The 20,672-nt window shown below is 48.0% G+C and overlaps 1 protein-coding gene across 2 annotated transcripts in view; it reads left to right on the top strand.

The window, feature by feature from the left end:
- Positions 1-9,568: 9,568 nt before the first annotated feature.
- GPRC5B (G protein-coupled receptor class C group 5 member B) overlaps positions 9,569-20,672 on the top strand; it is a 31,648-nt gene continuing 20,544 nt past the window's right edge. Inside the window, exon 1 of one of the 2 annotated variants that reach the window (XM_038763832.1) lies at positions 9,569-9,690. The gene's annotated coding sequence lies outside the window, so the exon portion shown is untranslated. Of the gene's footprint in view, positions 9,691-12,213; positions 12,314-20,672 lie in introns of those variants that run through there. The other variant, XM_038763833.1, reaches the window with a different exon arrangement.

The following is a 20,672-nucleotide window of genomic DNA, read 5'->3' on the forward strand; positions in this document are numbered from 1 at the left end:
TGAAAGGAGGTCTCTTGGAGGAGATTTCTGGTTGCCCAGAAGGTGGAATTGTTTCTTGGGGATTCCACAACCACTGAAGTAATTAGTCAGTCAATCGGTCAGTCATATTTCTTGAGTACTTGCTTGTGAAGAGCAAGGTACTAAGTGCTTGGGAGAGCACAATATAACAATGTAGCAGACACATCCCCTGCCCAAAACGAACTTACATCAATCAAGCACTGAATTAAATGTCGTTGAAAGTACAACCAAGATAGAAGGGTACAACCAAGTAATCCCCCAGTGTATCGATCTAATGGAAGAGATCGGTAGTCATAAGTTATTTGCAAATAGTGGGAGCAAGAAAAAGAGCAGAGATATGATGTTACGGAATGGTGTTTTTCCCGCACTTTGAACAATAGTTTGCATTCAGTGAGTGCTTAATAAATACTAACATTTCTACTACTAGTACTGCTTCTTTCATTGCTCAATTGTCAGGTAACTAATGGAACATTAATCCTAATTACACGGTATTGTTGACCGGAATATACCGGGCACACATTATACAAACAATCTAGGCCATAAATGCCCCTTCCACAGGGGTGATGGGGCTGTTGTCCTGGCAGCTGAATTCCAGGCTTGCTCCTCCCAGGCCTCAAGCTGAATTCCAGGCTTGCTCCTCCCAGGCCTCAGAAAAGACTGCAAAGTTTTCCATCAAAGCTGAAAAGACCCAAAACTGATTTTGTGACCTGATAGCTCTTGAAAGTTTGTTCCCTCCCTGTCCTCTTTCCTCCTAAATTCCTGGATCACTTCTGGAGTCACATCGGCCACTTTGCTACAATCAATCAGTCAATCGTATTTATTGAGCGCTTACTGTGTGCAGAGCACTGTACTAAGTGCTTGGGAGAGTATGATAGAACAATATAACGGACACAGGGAAAGATCCTATCGAGGCAGAGGAAAAGAAATTGTGGGAAAACACACATGTACACACACACACAGGTATTCATTCATTCATTCATATTTATTGAGCGTGTCCTGTGTGCAGAGCACGGTACTAAGTACTTGGGGGAGTACAATATAACAATAAACAGACACATTCCCTGTTCACAATGAGTTAGTAGTCTAGAGGGGGAGACAGACATTAATACAGGTAACTATATTACAGTTATGCACCTAAGTGTTGTGGGGATGGTAGGAGGATGAATAAAGGGAGCAAGTCAGGGCAATGTACAAAAGGATTGGAGAAAAGAAAAGGGGGGCTTAGACAGGGAAGGCCTCTTGGAAGAGATGTGTCTTCAATAAGACTTTGAAAAAGGGAGGAATAGTTGTCTGTTGGATTTGAGGAGGGAGCGCATTCCAGGCCAGAGATAGGATGTGGGCGAGGAATCGGTGGCGAGGTAGATGACATGGAGGTACATAGGTACCCCCATATATCACCTAAATATACCAGTCACACTTGCACAGTCGTGTATACAATCCACCTGTCCCATCAATCAATCAATGGTATTTATTGAGCACTTACTGTGTGCAGAGCGCTGTACTAAGTGGTTGGGTGAGTATACTATGACAGAGTTGGCAGACGTGTTCCCTGTCCACTACGAGCTCCTGGATGTTATTCTCCAAAGGAAGGAAGGAGTCATGAGGTGGAAATATCCTGGCCTGAAAACATCGAAGAGCCCAGATTGCTGAGGGAAACCTATCATTTTCAGAAACATGAGCTCCCCACTACAAACCTACATTTCTCTTGCCTTTCCTCCCTTCTCTGGAGCATTTTGGTGTTGGGGTGGAAGAGGAGGGTGAGTTTCTTCCTCGGTGACTTATGTAGCTGTCCGTGGCAAGGGAGACGTTACATAACCAGGCTCCTCAGGCACATCTCTTGGGTCACATGGCCCCTAGCTGCCCTCCCCTGCCAGTCACACTCAGCTGGGAAGACTCTCAACTAGAAATGCAGAAAACCCTCCTTGTCGGGCCCCAAACTAGGCCTAAACTAACATTATATTAGTCTAAAGGCCTCCAGAAGGCCTCCACTCCTTGCTAGAGAGTTCTTCCTTACAACAAACATCCTTCTAACCGGGGAACAAAAGACACATGAATCCATACGAAGATAATCGAAACAAGAAGACATGATCACAATAGTTGAAATATGTGGCCTGGGGCTCCTCCGCCTGCTCCCAGCGGGGTGAGGCCCTCCATCCAGCTGGACTGGAGTAGGGCAGGAGGCCCTGTAACAACCTCATGATGTGGTGGAGGGAGGCGGGAAAGGTAGTGATGTAAGACTAGGGGCGATTTGCCAGAAGCACTGAGGAGCCGGCAAATAGTTTCTTTCAGCAGTAATGTCCTGCTGCTTAGGCTGCTGTGGTTGTTGATTTATGAATTTGGTGGCATTTACTCCCTGGTTTGTATCCCACCACAACTGGCCCCTCATTCTAAATAATAATAATCATGATAATGGTACTTGTTAAGCGCTTGCTATGAGCCGAGCACTGCTCAAAACAATGGGGTAGATACAAGTTAATCAGGTTGGACACTGTCCCTGTCCCTCCTGGGGTTCACAGTCTTAATCCCCATTTTACAGAGGAGGTAACTGAGGCCCAGAGAAGTTGTGACTTGCCCAAGGTCACACAGCAGACATCTTCTAGACTGTGAGCCCGCTGTTGGGTAGGGACCGTCTCTATATGTTGCCAACTTGTACTTCCCAAGTGCTTAGTGTGCTCTGCACACAGTAAGCGCTCAATAAATACGATTGAATGAATGAATGTGGTGGAGCCGGGATTAGAACCCAGGTCCTTCTGAGTCTCAGGCCCGTGCTCTACCCACTGAGCCATGAGGTTGCAGCGTGGCTCAGTGGAAAGAGCCCGGGCTTTGGAGTCAGAGGTCAGGGGTTCGAATCCCGGCTCCGCCACATGTCTGCTGCGTGACCTTGGGCAAGACACTTAACTTCTCTGGGCCTCAGTTACCTCATCTATAAAATGGGGATGAAGACTGGGAGCCCCCATGGGACAACCTGATCCCCAGCGCTTAGAACAGTGCTTTGCACATAGTAAGCGCTTAATAGATGCCATTATATATATATATATATATATATACATGTAAATGCTGGAGGTGGCTCTGCCCACTCTCTGCTCCTCGGGAGAGGCTGGGGTTAGGGGTGGAGAGGCCATGAGGGTGTTAGCAGAGAGAAGAGTGGTGGCCTCAGTCATCCAAGCACCCCCGCAATCCCAGCTCCAGCTCCTCCAGACCCCCCGACCGTACCTCTCTGATGTCCCTCATGACCCTGAGGGTGAGGGCTCAGATGGGCCAGCCCACCAAATTGTCACAGGAAAATTGTCACATACAGGATGGGAGCAGCGTGGTTCAGTGGAAAGAGCCCGGGCTTTGGAGTCAGAGGTCAGGGGTTCAAATCCCAGCTCCGCCATTTGTCAGCTGTGTGACTTTGGGCAAGTCACTTAACTTCTCTGGGGCTCAGTTACCTCATCTGGAAAATGGGGATTAAGACTGTGAGCCCCCGTGGGACAACCTGATCACCTTGTAACCTCCCCAGCACTTAGAACAGTACTTAGCACATAGTAAGCACTTAACAAATGCCATAATTATTATTATTATTAAAGTCTAGAGCTGATGGGGGATCTCCTCCTGCTCCCTTTATTCAACCCCCCTCCAAGCCACACAGCGCTTATGCACATATGCGCTTAATACGTTGCTCTGCACACAGCAAGCACTCAATAAATATGGTTGAATGAATACCTGTAATTTATGTACTTATAGTAATGACTGTCTCCTCTTCTAGGCTGTAAGCTCATTGTGAGCAGGGATTGTGTCTGTTTATTGTCCTATTGTACTCATCCAATTGCTAATACAGTGCTCTGCATAAAGTAAGTTCTCAATAAATATAATAGAATGACTGACTCTTCTAACCCCTTTAGCCTTTTTCTCTGATCTTTTTTATTCAGCTTAACATGGCCTTTCTAGCCACACTTCGACATCATCAAACCTTCTCAAAAAAAAAAAAAAAAAGGCAGGAGTGGGAGAGTGGAACAGATTGGCCGATTGAGGCTTTTGAAACTCAGATAGGGTTCTCGGCAGGTCTTTTCTTCATCACCCCTGATGAAACTGTCATGCTCGGAATGATTCGTGTCTCGGAATTGTTTCAGCCTCACTGGGGGTTGAAGCCTTTGAAAGCTGTCTCCCTTTTCCACCCTTTGTCTGTGGGTGATCCATCTTGCCTCAGGATGGTGTTAGAGCCAGATTTCATTTGGGGTTGTATTAATGGCTTTAATCATTTCCCCAGCCTTTGAGTTTTTCCTACAATCAATAGGGGTGTTCTCATCTCTTTGTGAAACTGCTCTTAAGTGAAAGCCAAAGTGAGCTGTTTTGGAAGGTGCCTGAGCTTGGGGTATAGCCCCCAGGGTTCTTACTGGTAAAGAATACGCTGGTCCAGTCAGTCCAGCTACCTGGGGCAGCACTGCCACCCTATACCCAGGAAAAGCCTCTTCAGAAACTCCAGGAGGGATGGGGAGAGGGAAGGAAGTGGTGGGGGGTGGGGGGAAGGAAAAGCTCAGGAGGAGAGGAAGGAGAGGAACAAGGAGAAGGAGGAGCAGAAAAAGGAAGAGGAGAAGGAGGGAGGAGGGAAGGAGAAAAAAGAGGAAGAGGAGGAGGAGAGAAGAAGGAGGAGCAGAAAGAAGAGAAGGAGGAGGGAGAAGGAGCAGGAAGAGGAGGAGGAGGCTTGCCCACAATGCCCACGGGAAAGAGCCAGGGCGGGAGGACGATGGAGGGCGGGGGGGCGGTGGGGGAGGCGTCCAGGACAGTCCCCGCTGGTAGACACGCGGCCTAGACGCCCCCCAGGGCCTGGCGCAGCCTAAGTCTTTGGCTCGGTTGGAATGAATATGTTTTTACAGATTTATTACTCTATTTTACTTGTACGTATTTACTATTTTATGTATTTTATTTTGCTAATATGTTTTGTTTCATTGTCTGTCTCCCCCTTCTAGACAGTGAGCCCGCTGTTGGGTAGGAACCGTCTCTATATGTTGCCGACTTGGACTTCCCAAGTGCTTAGTACAGTGCTCCGCATGCAGTAAGCGCTCAATAAATACAATTGAATGAATGAATGAATGAGAAGCAGTGTGGCCTACTGGATAAAGCATGGGCCTGAAAGTAAGAAGGACCTGAGTTCTCACCCTGGATCTGCCCATAATTTCCAAATCTGGACAGGGCATTCCATGGCAGCACGGTGCTGGGCTGCCCCTCTTTGGAGAGTGTGCCCAGGCTCAGGCCAGCCCCTGCCAGAGACCGGGGGACCCCAAACTGCTATGTGCGAGATAGCCAGTGGGCCACTAACTGACATGGGTCTGGGCAGGGTCCACGGCCTCTCCACTGTGAACAGGTGAAAGCCAATTCCCACTCCCACCTTTTCCCCTCTGTCTTGGCAAAATCGTGTTTCTGGCCCAGGCCTGGGGAACTAAGGTGTTCTCCTCATCCTCACTAGGCTGCAGGCTAAGCCAGAGTCTGGCCACCTCAGCTTGAAATTTCTCTGCCTCATCTCTCCTTCCCCCCAGTGCACTGCCTGTTCTTAACAGAACAGTGATGTGCCTTTAAATGCCCTAGCCTCACCCACATTCCAGGATGGGTCAATTTTTACTTCCACCCCTGCATTTCTTTAGAAGAATGTGGGCAAACAGAAGCCCTGCTTTGTAAGGGAGCAGTCATGTTCCTTTAGAAATGTGTGTGGCAGGGAGTGGAGGGCTGCCAAGATCCACATGAGGTTAAAATTACCTGGGTAAGCTCTCTCTAAATGAGATTTCACTAGAATGCCAGACTGTGGGGGTAATTTTGCTCCTCCTAGGCATTTCCATTTCACCAAACGTGCATCTGCCCCATTTCATTTCTATTTCCTTCAGAATCAACAAAAGCCAGGGGTGAACTTCAAATTTGGTACTTGTGGACTTTAGGGCAAGTGTGGACCAAACAGAGAGAAGGATGCATGGCCTAGTGGAAATAATTTGGGCTGGGACTCAGAGGACCTGGGTTCTAATCCCAGCTCCCCCTGCTGCGTGACCTTGGGCAAATCACTTCACTTCTCTGTTTCTCAGCTGAAAAATTGGGATTCAATACCTATTCCCCTCCTACTTAGACCTTGAGCCCCATATAGGATTTGACTATCTTGTACCTACCCCAGCACTTAGTACAGTGCTTGGCATATAGTAAGCGCTAAACAAACATCACAATTATTACCACAATTATTACTGGCCATTTCCGGGCTGCCAGGAGGCGGTGTCCCTTAGCCAATCAATCGATGGTATTTATTGTGTGCTTACTATATGCAGAGCACTGAACTAAACGTTCGGAAGAGTACAATAACAACAGAATTAGCAGGCATGTTCCCTGCATATAATGAGTTTACAGTCTAGAGGGGGGAACTACACTCCCCCCTTCAAAGCCTTACTGAAGGCCCATCTCCTCCAAAAGGCCTTCCCAGACTAAACCCCACTTTTCCTCATCTCCCACGCCCTTCTAAGTTGCCCAGACTTGCTCCCTTTGCTCTTCCCCCTTCCCAGCCCCAAAGCACTTAAGTACAGCACTTATGGACATCTCTATAATTTTATTTATTTGTATTGATGTCTGTCTCCCCCCACTAGACTATAAGCTCATTGTGGGCAGGGAATGTCACTGTTTATTGTTGTATTGTACTTTTCCAAACGCTTAGTACAGTGCTCTGCAGAGAGTAAGCCCTCAATTGAATGAATGAAAATGACCAAGGAGTTTAGACAAATGATGATAAGCTAAAACCTAGCACCCCTTAATATAGAGGTGCAGAGTTTAGGACGTTAATCTATCAGTCAGTGCATTCCAGCTCTCCCTCCACCCAAGGGAGGTGGATCCGCCACCATCAAACTCCACGGATCCTTATCCCTGTTTGGCGCCTGTCCTCTGGGGGCCGGCCCCTCGTTGGGTTCTAATCCCAGTTCTGTCACTTGCCTGCTGTGTGACCTTGGGCAAGTCACTTCACTTCCCTGGGCCTCAGTCACCTCATCTGTAAAATGGGGCTTGGGACTGTGAGCCCCATATGGGACAGGGACTGTGTCCAACCGGATTTGCCTGTACCCATCCCAGTGCTTAGTACAGTGCCTGGCACATAGTAAGCCCTTGAGAAGCAGTGTGGCTCAGTGGAAAGAGCACGGGCTTGGGAGTCAGAGGTCATGGGTTCAAATCCCGGCTCCGCCACTTGTCAGCTGTGTGACTTTGGGCAAGTCACTTCACTTCTCTGGGCCTTGGTTATCTCATCTGTAAAATGGGGATGAAGACTGTGAGGCCCCCGTGGGACAACCTGATCACCTTGTAACCTCCCCTGCACTTAGAGCAGTGCTTTTCACATAGTAAGCACTTAATAAATGTCATTATTATTATTATCTTTAATGAATAGCATAATAATATTATTAGTATCCCTGTGGCGGCCAGCAGATGGGGATGCAGGTCCGCGCGCCTCTGGGAGGAGTGGGGAGCGTGGGAGCGGGCTCGTCCAAAAAGAAAACTTTTCCCTCATTAATAACAAGGCACGTTAGGCATCATAATTAGGCATCTGCTGGCACGAGATTGCTATGCCCTCCCCCCCACCCCAGTACCCTCCAGAAGGATGGTCAGTGAGGTGCACATCATAATATACCCACAGCACATAATAATAATAATAATAATGGTATTTGTTATGTGCATATTACGTGAAGCACTGTTCTGATCGCTGGGGTAGATACAAAGTAATCAGGTTGTCCCACATGGGGCTCACAGTCTTCATCCCCATTCCCAGACTAAGCCCCCTCCTTCCTCTCCCCCTCCTCTTCCTCCCCATTCCCCCCGCCTTACCTCCTTCCCCTCCCCACAGCACCTGTATATATGTATATATGTTTGTACGGATTTATTACTCTATTTATTTTATTTGTACATATTTATTCTATTTATTTTATTTTGTTAATATGTTTTGTTCTCTGTCTCCCCCTTCTAGACTGTGAGCCCACTGTTGGGTAGGGACCGTCTCTATATGTTGCCAACTTGTACTTCCCAAGCGCTTAGTACAGTGCTCTGCACACAGTAAGCGCTCAATAAATAAGATTGAATGAATGAATCCCCATTTTACAGATGAGGTAACTGAGGCCTAGAGAAGTGAAGTGACTTGCCCAAGGTCACATAGCAGAAAGCAGAGGAGGCAGTTTTAGAACCCACGTCCTCTGACTCCCAAGCCTGTGCTCTTTCCATGGAGCCATGCTGCTTCTCTGTAAATTATATATTATAACTTTTGTATTTATTTATGTTAATGTCTAACTCCCCCTCTAGACTGTAAGCTCGTTATGGGCAGGGAACTTGTCTGCTAATTCCATTGTATTGTACTCCCACGAGCACTTGGTAATAATAATAACGATGAAGGTATTTGTTAAGCACTTACCATGTACTAAGCACTGTTCTAAGCGCTGGGGTAGATACAAGGTGATCAGGTTGTCCCACGTGGGGATCACAGTCTTCATCCCCATTTTACAGATGAGGGAACTGAGGCACAGAGAAGTGTAGTGACTTGCCCAAGGTAGCACGGCAGACAAGTGGCGGAGCCCGGAGGAGAACCCCCGACCTCTGACTCCCGAGCCTGCGTTCTTTCCACTGAGCCACGCTGCTAGTACAGTGATGTGCATGAAGTAAGCGCTCAATAAATACCAGTGACTGGTTTTGATTAATTGATTAATGTCATTTGTTAAACGCTTCGCCTGTGACAAGCTCCGAGGTGGATCCAAGGTCATCGGATCAGTGGCAGTCCCAGTCCCACACGAGACAGTCTTAGAGGAGGCACTTATAATAATAATGATGATGGTATTTGTTAAGAGCTTACTATATGCAAAGTGCTGTTCTAAGCGCTGGAGGGGGATTACAAGGTGATCAGGTTGTCCCACGTGGGGCTCACAGTTTTAATCCCCATTTTACAGATGAGGGAACTGAGGCCCAGAGAAGTTAAGTGTCTGACCCAAAGTCACACAGCTGACTAGAGAAGCAGCGTGGCTCAGAGGAAAGAACCCGGGCTTTGGAGTCAGAGATCATGGATTCAGATCCAGCTCTGCCAATTGTCAGCTGTGTGACTTTGGGCAAGTCACTTCACTTCCCTGGGCCTCAGTTACCTCATCTTTAAAATGGGGACTAGAACTGTGAGCCCCCCGTGGGGCAACCGGATCACCTTGTATCCTCCCCAGCGCTTAGAACAGTGCTTTGCCCCTAGTAAGCGCTTAACAAATGCCATCATTATAAGTGGTGGAGGCGGGATTTGAATCCGTGACCTCTGGCTCCCAAGCCCGGGTTCTGTCCACTGAGCCACGCTGCTTCTCTAGCCACGCTGGTTTTCAGCTGGGGAAACTGAGGCACGGAAAAGTGAAAGAAGTGCCTGGCCTAAGGGATTGGGAAAGCCGGGTCTCCTGGCTCCCGAGCCCTCTAATTTTCCGCTAGGCTACGCTGCTCCCGCCAGAAACCAAGATTTCTTACCGCAATAGCGTGGTTGGCACCTTGAGCGAAAGCCAGAAAGCCAACCCCGATGCGGTGAGCCTGCGGGGCCTGTAGGAGACGCCTTCCCGGAAGGCCGGTGGGCAGCCCGGGCACATGTGCGGGGCCCAAGGTTGATGCCCAGGAATGTGCCCTCCGCGGGCACACGGTCTCCCAGCTCAGGCTGATGAACGAGCCGGAGGTCTAGTAAGTAGCCCCCCGGGGAGGGGGGGATCCTTGTCTGAGCTCTGGGCCTCGGAATTAGCGCTCTCTGGGTGCCACCTGGAAGCGGGGGGGCGTCTAGTGAGTGTTCAAAGCCCTACTGAGAGCTCCCCTCCTCCAGGAGGCCTTCCCGGACTGAGCCCCCCTTTTCCTCTCCTCCTCCCCTCCCCATCGCTCCCTCCCTCTGTCCTTCCCCTCCCCACAGTACTTGTGTCTATTTGTACGTACGTATTACTCTATTTTATTATTCATTCTTTCATTCATTATGTTGCCAACTTGTACTTCCTTAGTCCAGTGCTCTGCACACAGTAAGCGCTCAATAAATACGATTGATTGATTGATTGATTCAATCGTATTTATTGAGCGCTTACTGGGTGCAGAGCACCGGACTAAGCGCTTGGGAAGTCCAAGTTGGCAACATATAGAGACGGTCCCTACCCGACAGTGGGCTCGCAGTCTAGAAGGGGGAGACAGACGACAAAACGAAACATATTAACAAAATAAAATAAATAGAATAAATATGTCCAAATAAAATAGAGTAATAAATCCGTACAAACATATATACATATATACAGGTGCTGTGGGGAGGGGGAGGAGGTAAGGCGGGGGGGATGGGGAGGGGGAGGAGGGGGAGAGGAAATGATGTGTATATGGCTATAATTCTATTTATCTATTTTGATGCTACTGATGCCTGTCCACTTGTTTTGTTTTGTTGACTGTCTCCCTCTTCTAGACCGTGAGCCCGTTTTCGGCTGTCTCTGTTGCCGAATTGTACTTTCCAAGCGCTTAGTACAGTGCTCTGCACACAGTAAGCGCTCCAGCAATACGATTGAACCAATGAACGACTGAATGGGGGCTCGTTGGGGGCAGGGATTGTCTCTCTTTATTGCTGTAGTGTGCTTTCCCAAGCGCTTAGTACAGTGCTCTGCACACAGTAAGCGCTCCATCAATACGATTGAACCAATGAACGACTTAATGGGGGCTCGTTGGGGGCAGGGGTTGTCTCTCTTTATTGCTGTAGTGTGTTTTCCCAAGCGCTTAGTACAGTGCTCTGCACACAGTAAGCGCTCCATCAATACGATTGAATCAATGAACGACTGAATGGGGGCTCGTTGGGGGCAGGGATTGTCTCTCTTTATTGCTGTAGTGTGCTTTCCCAAGCGCTTAGTACAGTGCTCTGCACACAGTAAGCGCTCCATCAATACGATTGAATCAATGAACGAATGAATGAAAGGGGGCTCGCTGGGGGCAGGGATTGTCTCTCTTTATTGCTGTAGTGTGCTTTCCCAAGCGTTTAGTACAGTGCTCTGCACACAGTAAGCGCTTTATAAATACGGTTGAATGAATCTATGCCCAGGGATGATATGGGGGAGGGGGGGTTGTGTGGGTGTGTTTGTGTATCTGTGTGTGTTTTTGCTCCCCTGTCCGGACGGTGAGCCCCGGGGAAATTCACACCTAAGCTCCCTTTAAGGGAGACTTTTTTTTTAGGGGGGAGCGGGACTTTGGACAAGCCACTTCCCTTCTCCGTGCCTCAGTTCCCTCATCCATACAAGGGGGATGGAGACCGTGGAGCCCCACCGTGGGCCAGGGACTGTGCCCCACACGATTTGCTCGGCTCCACCCCAGCGCTTAGCATTCATTCGCTCATTCATTCAATCGTATTTATTGAGCGCTTAGTGTGTGCAGAGCACTGGACTAAACGCTTGGGAAGGACAAGTTGGCAACCTCTAGAGACGGTCCCCACCCAACAGCGGGTTCACAGTCTAGAAGGGGGAGACAGACAACAAAACAGAACATATTAACAAAATAAAATAAGTCGAATAAATACGTGCAAGTAATAAATATGTACAAACATATATAGGTGCTGTGGGGAGGGGAAGGAGGTAAGGCGGGGGCCCCTGGTAAGTGCTCAACAAATCTCATCGTTATAAATTATTATGATAAGAAACATCTGTTAATAATAATGACGATGATGACCATCATCTATGATCATAGAAGACCTGGGGCGGTGGGGAGGGCAGACTGCATGGAATAGCAGGGGAGGAGGGAGGGAGCTGCCTGCTAATAATAATAATGATGGCATTTGTTTGCGCTTAGTATGTGCAAAGTATTGTTCCCACACACAAAACACACACACACACACACACACACACACACAGAGAGAGAGAGAGAGAGAGAGAGAGGGAGAGAGAGATCCTGGCGGGATCCTGGAGTGGGAGGGCAGAGACAGAGGAGCCCGTTAGCTCAGAGGGCTGGCGCCTGGACCCGGGGGTCTGTCTGTGTGTGTGTGTGTTTTGTGTGTGGGAACAGTGCTTTGCACATAGTAAGCGCCTAACAAATGCCATCGTCATGATTATGATGATTATTATTAACAGATGTTTCTTACCCTACTCATTTCTAACGATGGGATTTGTTGAGCGCTTAGCAGCCACGCAGTGAGGGCGCCTGCGGGAGGACTGCCGGAGGCCGGGGCTGGGCAGGGCTGTGGACTGGCCGCCCCTCCCCTCCCCTCCTCTTCTCTCCCCCTCCGCCCCCTCTGCCCTCTGCAGAGATGTGATCTGGGCTGCGGAGAAGGGGCTCGTCCGGGCTGCGGCGCCGCCGGGCGCTGGTAAGTGCGGGGCGACACCCGGGGGGCGTCCTGGAGGAGGGGGGCCTCCCAGTGCTCAAGAAACTTCGGCCCGCAGGGCCCCGCGGGGTGCGCCCCCTCCTCACTTTCCCCCCTGCCTCTTTGCCACCCCTCTGCCCTCAGCGGGGGGTCTGGGGTCCGGGTGGGGGGCGGTGGGGAGGGCAGACTGCATGCAACAACAACGAAGGACGGAGGGAGCTGCCTGCTAATCAATCAATCAATCGTATTTATTGAGCGCTTACTGTGTGCAGAGCACTGGACTAAGCGCTTGGGAAGTACAAGTCGGCAACACAGAGAGACAGTCTCTACCCAACAGTGGGCTCACAGTCTAGAAGGGGGAGACAGAGAACAGAACCAAACGTATTAAAAAAAATAAAATAAATAGAAGAATGATGACATTTGCTAAGCGCTCACTATGTGCCAAGCACTGTTCTAAGCGCTGGGGAGGAGACAAGGTGATTAAGCTGTCCCACGTGGGGCTCGCAGTCTTCATCCCCATTTTACAGAGGAGGGAACTGAGGCCCAGAGAAGCGAAGTGACTTGCCCCAAGTCACACAGCTGACATGAGAAGCAGCGTGGCTCAATCAATCAATCAATCGTATTTATTGAGCGCTTACTGTGTGCAAAGCACTGTACTAAGCGCTTGAGAAGTACAAGTTGGCAACATATAGAGACAGTCCCTACCCAACAGTGGGCTCAGTGGAAAGAGCGTGGGCTTGGGAGTCAGAGGTCTTGGGTTCGAATCCCGCCTCCCCCACATGTCTGCTGTGTGACCTTGGGCGAGTCACTTCACTTCTCTCATCTGTAAAATGGGGATTAAGACTGTGCGCCCCACATGGGACAACCTCATCTCCTTCTGTTCCCCCCAGCGCTTAGAACAGTGCTTTTGCACATAGTAAGCGCTTAACAAATACCAACATTATTATTATTAAGTGGCGGGGCCGGGATTTGAACCCATGACCTCTAACTCCCAAGCCCGGGCTCTTTCCACTGAGCCACGCTGCTTCGGAAGAGGGTGAGGTCGGTGGGCGAGAGGAGGGGGGGCTCTAGAGCCCCGGTGGGGTCCTCCCCATCCCTCCGTCCGATTTGGGGCTGCAGATTAGACCTCGGGCTTCGGGGCCCTCCTCGGCCTCCTTTCCCCCTCGATGCCCAGGCTCGGGAGGGAAAGTCAAGGGCAAAAACCGGGGCAGGTGGCGGAGCAGTGCGGGGCTGGGAAGGGAAGAAGGGCAAGGACAAGTCCTTGGATGGACTCTTTCCCTTCCCAAACTGCTGCCTGCGGGACCAGTTGAAATGGGAGCGGTGGGCTCCGGGACCAGGAGTGCGGGAGAGGTAGAGTGGGGGTCGGGGGGTCGGTGGGGGAAACAGCTGCTGGACAAAGCTGGGGCCTGGGGGGCTTTGAACCAGCTCCCCCATAGAGGGTCCAAATAACGGCTCCAAAGAGTGCTCAGGTGAACTCTGGGAAGGACCAACTCTAAAAATTAAATCGGGGGCAGAGAACGTCTTCGATTATACTTTCCCAAGCTCTTGGCACAGTGCTTTGTACAAATACCTTCAAATACGATTAGTCATAATTAAAGTATTCTCCATTCTCTCGTGGTGGGGAGGTGGGCTAAGAAGATAAGGGGATTTTCCCGGGGGTCGACCCCCAGCTCCGGAGATTTGGCATCAGTTCCCCCCTTGCTGTCTTTCTGGGCAGAAGGAAAGGTAGACTGTGAGTCCGTTGTTGGGTAGGGACCGTCTCTATATGTTGCCGACTTGTACTTCCTAAGCGTTTAGTGCAGTGCTCTGCACACAGTAAGTGCTCAATAAATACGATTGAATGAACAGTAACGATTTCCAGAAGTCAACTTTTCCTCCTTCCTCCCCACTGCCAGTCCCATTCTTCATTTATTCAGCCGTATTTCATTCATTCATTCATTCAATCGTATTTATTGCGTGCTTACTGTGTGCAGAGCACCGTACTAAGCGCTTGGGAAGTACAAGTTGGCAACGTATAGAGACGGTCCCTACCCAGCAACGGGCTCACAGTCTGGAAGGGGGAGACAGACGACAACAAAACAAAACATGAGGACAGGTGTCAAGTCACCAGAATAAATAGAAATAAAGCTAAATGGACATCATTAACAAAATAAATAGAGTAGTAAATAATAATGATGGCATTTGTTAAGCGCTTACTATGTGCAAAGCACTGTTCTAAGCGCTGGGGAGGTTACAAGGTGATCAGGTTGTCCCACAGGAGGCTCACAGTCTTCATCCTCATTTTACAGATGAGGTAACTGAGGCACAGAGAAGTTAAGTGACTCGCGCAAAGTCACACGGCTGACAACTGGCAGAGCCGGGATTCGAACCTATGACCTCTGACTCCAAAGCCCGGGCTCTTTCCACTGAGCCACGCTGTTCTAGAGTAATAAATCTGTACAAACATATATACAGGTGTCGTGGGGAGGGCGCTTATAGTGTGCAGAGCACTGTACTTAGCGCGTAGGAAGGCACAATACAACAATAAACAGTGACAATCCCCGCCCACAATGAGTTCACAGTCTAGAGGACCCTGGGGCATGAAGTGATTTCTCTTCTTCCAAAGAGAAAGTCCAAGTGTGTCCCTAGAAGGGAAGGAAGCCTTGAGGTTTTTCAATCAATCAATCGTATTTATTGAGCACTTACTGTGTGCAGAGCACTGTACTAAGCAATCGATCAATCAATCATATTTATTGAGCGCTTACTGTGTGCAGAGCACTGTACTAAGCGCTTGGGAAGTACAAGTTGGCAACATTTAGAGACAGTCCCTACCCAACAGTGGGCTCACAGTCTAGAAATTAGCACTACCAAAGGAGAATATAACACAATAATGTAACAGATACATTCCCTGCCCACAACGAATTTACAGTCTGTCACTGCAGTTTGTCTCCTTAACAGCTGAGCTTCACACCTGTAAGAACGCATGTCACCCACTCGCATTTCCCAGCCCTGGCTTCCAAGGAAACTTTCTCGTCCGCAAAGAGGTTGCAGAGAAGTCAGGTTGTGTGAGCAGAAACAAGCACACCTGTTTGTTCCTTTCCTATTCTTGCATGGCTGCTATAGGCAGTGTGGCCTGGTGGACATTGGCCTGGGATACAAGAGAACCTGGGTTCTAATCTCAGCCCTGTCACTTGCCTCCTGTGTGATCTTGGGCAAATCACTTCACTTCTGTGCCTCAGTTTCCTCATCTGTAAAATGAGGAATAAATCCTACTCTCATCTAACTTTGACTGTAAGCCCCATATGGGACAGGGACTGTGTCCAACCTGATTTTTTGTGTCCTCCCCAGTGTTAGTAAAGTGCTTGGCCCGTGCTAACCAATAAATATTCCACTCAATTGAGGTTGGAAATATAGAAGAGCCCCACCAACTGTTTTACCCGGACTGGAGCCCGAGATGACTCAACAGGAGCTGGAAGGGAGGGGGCAGCTAAGGAAAGAAAATGGGGGGATTGAGTCCTGGAGGAAAGGAGCAGAGAAGATGACAGTAGTGGAATAAAGAGGAGCAGGTGAGAGACAGTGGGGAAAGGATAGAAGCTGAAGGAAATTTCTGTGCCATCATTTTGACTCTGTGGACAGATTATACACAAAGTAACAACCACATAACCAAGGGTCGTTATTAAGTCAGCACTGTTTTATTATTTCACTCTGCACACATAGTCTTCTTAATGGACAAATAGCCCTTTTGGGGTGCAAAGTATCAAGAAGCGACCAGTGAGAGTTTGTGGAGGGATTAAAAAGAAATATCAAGCAATGCTAAGAAGTTATAGGTCTTGAAGAGTTGCTCTGGAGCCATCAAACAACATTACACAGAACATACATCCAAGACCTTGCCTGTCCTGGAAACTCTGATTCCACTGAGACTTGGAGCTAGAGGCATCTGGAAGGAAAGAGTGGATTGGATTTAGGCCAACTGGGTCTTGGGCCATATGATGCTAGTCACTGCAATTTGTACGCAAAACCAACATAAAATCCCTTTGACCTGAGTTTTTGCTGGACCCAAAAAGTACGTCGTGTTTGTTAGAAGGGAAATGGGTCCCTATTGTGGTTTTTGCCTATCACAATCCCATCATTCAGGGGGATGTTCAGAGGTCCCGATTCCAGCCAGGACATCTCAGTGGCTGGATGGACACAATCATTGCCTCGACCCCATTCATTTCCAGCGAACAGCTGCCCCTGTGCACTCCCTGCCTGGCTTTCACCTCCCCTCACTGCTCAGACCGCATCCTCTTTCTGAACTACTTGGGAATAAGGAATCTGTCCATGTTATTTGCATTTAAATGATGGCTTTTATTTACGGATTGCTGCAGTTTTGCATATTCATGGGTGACTGCTCGAGTGCTTGATGTTATTTACATACAGACCCTTCACATCTGCTAATAAATGAGCCCAGCCTACAGTGGATACAGGATGAGGCATTTGGGTTAAGCCTGGGATAAATAGATTTTTGAGAAGGTTAAACAGTTTTAACAGTAACCACCAGCCTCCCTGGAGAGGCATTCAGCCATTCAAGCTCTCGCCTTTTCCTAACTGGAAGCCCAGCGGACATTGAAGTCAAACCATCGTCAGTCCATCCCTGGAGTAGTATTGTGAAAAGTTTGAACAGTGACTCCACTCTTAACCCTTTAAAGTGGCTTCTGCCCAGCTGCCATTTTAGGTGAGTGGATCTGTAGCTGGCACTCCTGAGCAGTCAAATTCTTGAGTTTGGGAGACAGTCCAAAGCTGGATTTTGGCCCTGAGACTGTTTTCCCTTCTTTAGAACCAGCAACATGGCTTAGTGCAAAGAGCTTGGGTGCTGGGGAGGGTGACCTGAGTTCTAATTCTGACTCTGCCACTTGCCTGCTGTAGGACCTTGGGCAAGTCACTTAATAATAATAATAATAATTGTAGCATTTGTTAAGCGCTTACTATGTGCCAACCACTGTTGTAAGCACTGGGGTAGATACAAGGTAATCAGGTTGGACACAGTCCCTGTTCCACATGGGGCTCACCATCTTAATCCCCATTTTACAGATGATATAACTGAGGCCCAGAGAAGTTAAGTGACTTGCCCAAGATCACACAGCAGATATGTGGCAGAGTCAGAATCAGAACCCACATCCTCTGACTTTCAGGCCCATGCTCTTTCCATTAGGCCACACTGCTTCTCTGGGCCTCCGTTTCTTTGTCTGTAAAATAGGGATTCAATACCTATACTCTTCCTAATCGGGCTGTGAGCTCCAAGTGGGAAAGGGATTGTGTCACAACTGATTACCTCAGTACAATTCTTGATAAGTAAACACTTAACAAATACCATACACTATCATTATTATTCGTAGAAATAGAAAGGTCTGAAATACTCCTTGGGCTAGGCTGGCGGTAGGTGAAAAGATGCATACAGGATGATATCTTTTTAAAGGGTGTGAGAAGTAAAGCAAAACAATTCCACTGGATGAAATGGGAGAGCTGAAGGGGAGGTTCAATCAGCAACAGGGTGGGTAGTGAGGGAACACCAAGTCCAATACCAGTTCTTCCTCTGACTGTTGACTTGACAAGACATTTAGCTCCTCTGAGTCTGTCTGCCCAGGCAACAAGGCGATACTAACTTCTGTCTCCCACACAGGATATTGTGAGGATGAATAAGAGGACACATGTGGAAGCAACCACTTTGCCTTTTTGGGAATAAGGTTGCTAGAAAAATCCAAAGCATATCTCTCTCTCTCTCTCTCTCTCTCTCTCTCTCTGTCTCTCTCTCTCTCTCTCTCTCTCTGTCTCTCTCTCTCTCTCTCTCTCTCTTTTACTTTCCAAGACAGCTTCTCTGTGTTGTGTTGCCCTTGCTCTATGGGGAACTCTGGTTTGCTTGGGTCATCTGTCTCTGTTCTCCAAGGTCAGGGATAGTTCATGGAAAAGCCCCTTTGGAATATCTTACTCATGTGGGGCTCCTGAGCTATTGGAAAAGTCAGTCAGTCAATTGTATGTTTTGAGTGATTATTGTGTGTAGAGCACTGTACTAAGCACTTGGGAGAGTTGAATAAAACAATAAACAGACATATTCCCTGCCCATAAAAACAAAAATCACTTGTGTTACTATTTTAGGAGTTAGTTTAACCTTTTGCCTCCGTGTTATCGTTGGCCCAAAGTCCAGGCAGGTGGGGTTGACTGTGTCTGAGCTGTGCCCATTTTGCTACCCACCCCCCAATAGAGGTAGGGGTGTGTATTTGTGTGTGTACATGTGCGGGCATGGGCTAATGAGAACTGGGGGTAGTGTAAGCTTCTGAGAGCAACTTTTTGAAAGGTGGGGATTTAGGAAATGCATGCCTTCTCTAGGCTCTTTGGATAGGATGCTGTTAAGGAATTAGCCAACATTCTTCTGACACAATGCATTCATCGGGATAGAACATGTGTTGCTGGATGAAACAGGTGTATACATACCATAACAAAATTTTCCTTAATGTAAAGCTCTTTAAGAACCCAACCTCTGCTGAATAGGAAAACAGAGTGTACTGCTAATAACTCTGTCTTGGCTTTCCTGATGGAGTACTTGAGTTTGTTTTCCTGAGGAGGATGGACCCCTTAGAAGAATTTCCCCCACCCCAAAAGACGGAAAGCTCTTGTTTGCTTGGTTGCTCTAGCCACAGGAAACAAACAAAAGACTGTGATAAGATGGGTTACCCATTTAACACTATTTCCAAGGAAACTGACTGTTACAAGAAGTGACAGGACATGAATCAAGTAACCCGTTCCCTCCCCATTTTGGTCCCCAAGAAATGGGGGAACTGGGAACTCACATATTCCAGAAAGAGCTGAGTGACAAAGGTGGAATTGAAACCAATCCAGCAATATATTTCCATTTAGCAGCACTGGAATGTCCTGTCACTGCCATGTAAGTGGACTTCTGAAGGCTAAGAATTCCTGGTCTACTCAAGCTCAGTTGACCACAGTGTATTGCAAAATTGAGTCCTTGTCTGTGTGACTGGAAGACTAATTTCAGAGGGGGTGTGTGTGTTCAGCAAATGAAGCCAAAAGCTTGAAGCAAGCTCCCTCAGAACAGAGTGAAATATCTGAAGCTTTGTTTCTAGGAAAGTTAATTAGTATGTCACCTGTGTTTCCCCCATTCACTCAACCACTCCTTCTGAAGTTCCCGAGGGATCCCTGGGGCATGTTTCCACTTAGTCCTCCTCATAATCAGCCCACATTGAAGCTGATTCAAACCTCTCATCTGATGGTAGTTTAGTTCTTCCCGGTTGAGAGACTAGATGTACTAGTATTTGAATTTAAACATCCCGTTAAACTGGATGGGACTTCACTAATGGGAGACCCAGATGAAAATGAATCTAACCTATAGTTCCCCTCATCTGACCCCAGGACTACTTTTGGGATGTGGGTGACTATTACAATTGCTAACAAGAACACAAAACGATTTGCTTCCGACATTACTCGCTTATCTGTGCTGTGGGAGATGAGGTGAGATGGGTAAATGAAATGCACACATAATCCCAAAATCTCATTTGAAGTTCAAACTTGAAATGGAAATGCTCAACAAGTAGCAATTTGGAGTTATTTGAGTTCTGCCACATTTCTCCTATTTTTCTGGTAGAAAGACTGACCAGCAGTGAAAATGGCAAACAATTACGGCCCAAAGGAGAAGGAAGAGAAATCCAGCTTAATGGGCCCCCACATAATTGAAATCAGACCATTCCTATAAGGCACCTTTCTTCTAAGGGGTTCCAAACCATTCAGATAACTTTCCAATTCTTGGGGGGGTTTTGGTTGTTGTTTTTTTTAATGGTATTTGTTAAGCACTTATTATGTTCCAGGCATTGTACTAACAGCTGGGTTAGATACAAAATAATTTGGTTGGACACAATCCATATCCCTCATGGGGCTCACAATCTTAATCCCTATTTTTCAGACCAGGAAACTGAGGCCCAGTTAAGTGAATTGCCCAAGGTCACACAACTCCTCTGATTCCCAGGCTCGTGCTCTAACCATTCATCCTCACAAATAGAGGGCACGTTTCATGTTCACTCCACTGATGGAGAAATTGACTCAGGCCCAAAGTCATTTGGGGGCTCGGAGGCAGAAGTAGGAAGTTCTGATTAGAACCACCAGCTTACACTGCCTTGGGAGAGTGATATCTGAAGGTCCTGGAGATGGGACCAGGATGTCAACACAACACTGCGGGCTTCATTTTCCAGGATCAATCAATCACTGATATTCACTGAGCACTTACTGTGTGCTTGGCACTTGGGAGAATCCGATGCATGCATAGAGTTACTTCTGCTTACGGACCATGGTTGGGTACAACTGAAGCAAGGCACAAGTTCCCTGTCCTCAAGGAGCTCAG

The sequence above is a fragment of the Tachyglossus aculeatus genome, chromosome 21 (genome assembly GCF_015852505.1).
Source record: "Tachyglossus aculeatus isolate mTacAcu1 chromosome 21, mTacAcu1.pri, whole genome shotgun sequence".
Lineage (NCBI taxonomy): Eukaryota > Metazoa > Chordata > Mammalia > Monotremata > Tachyglossidae > Tachyglossus > Tachyglossus aculeatus.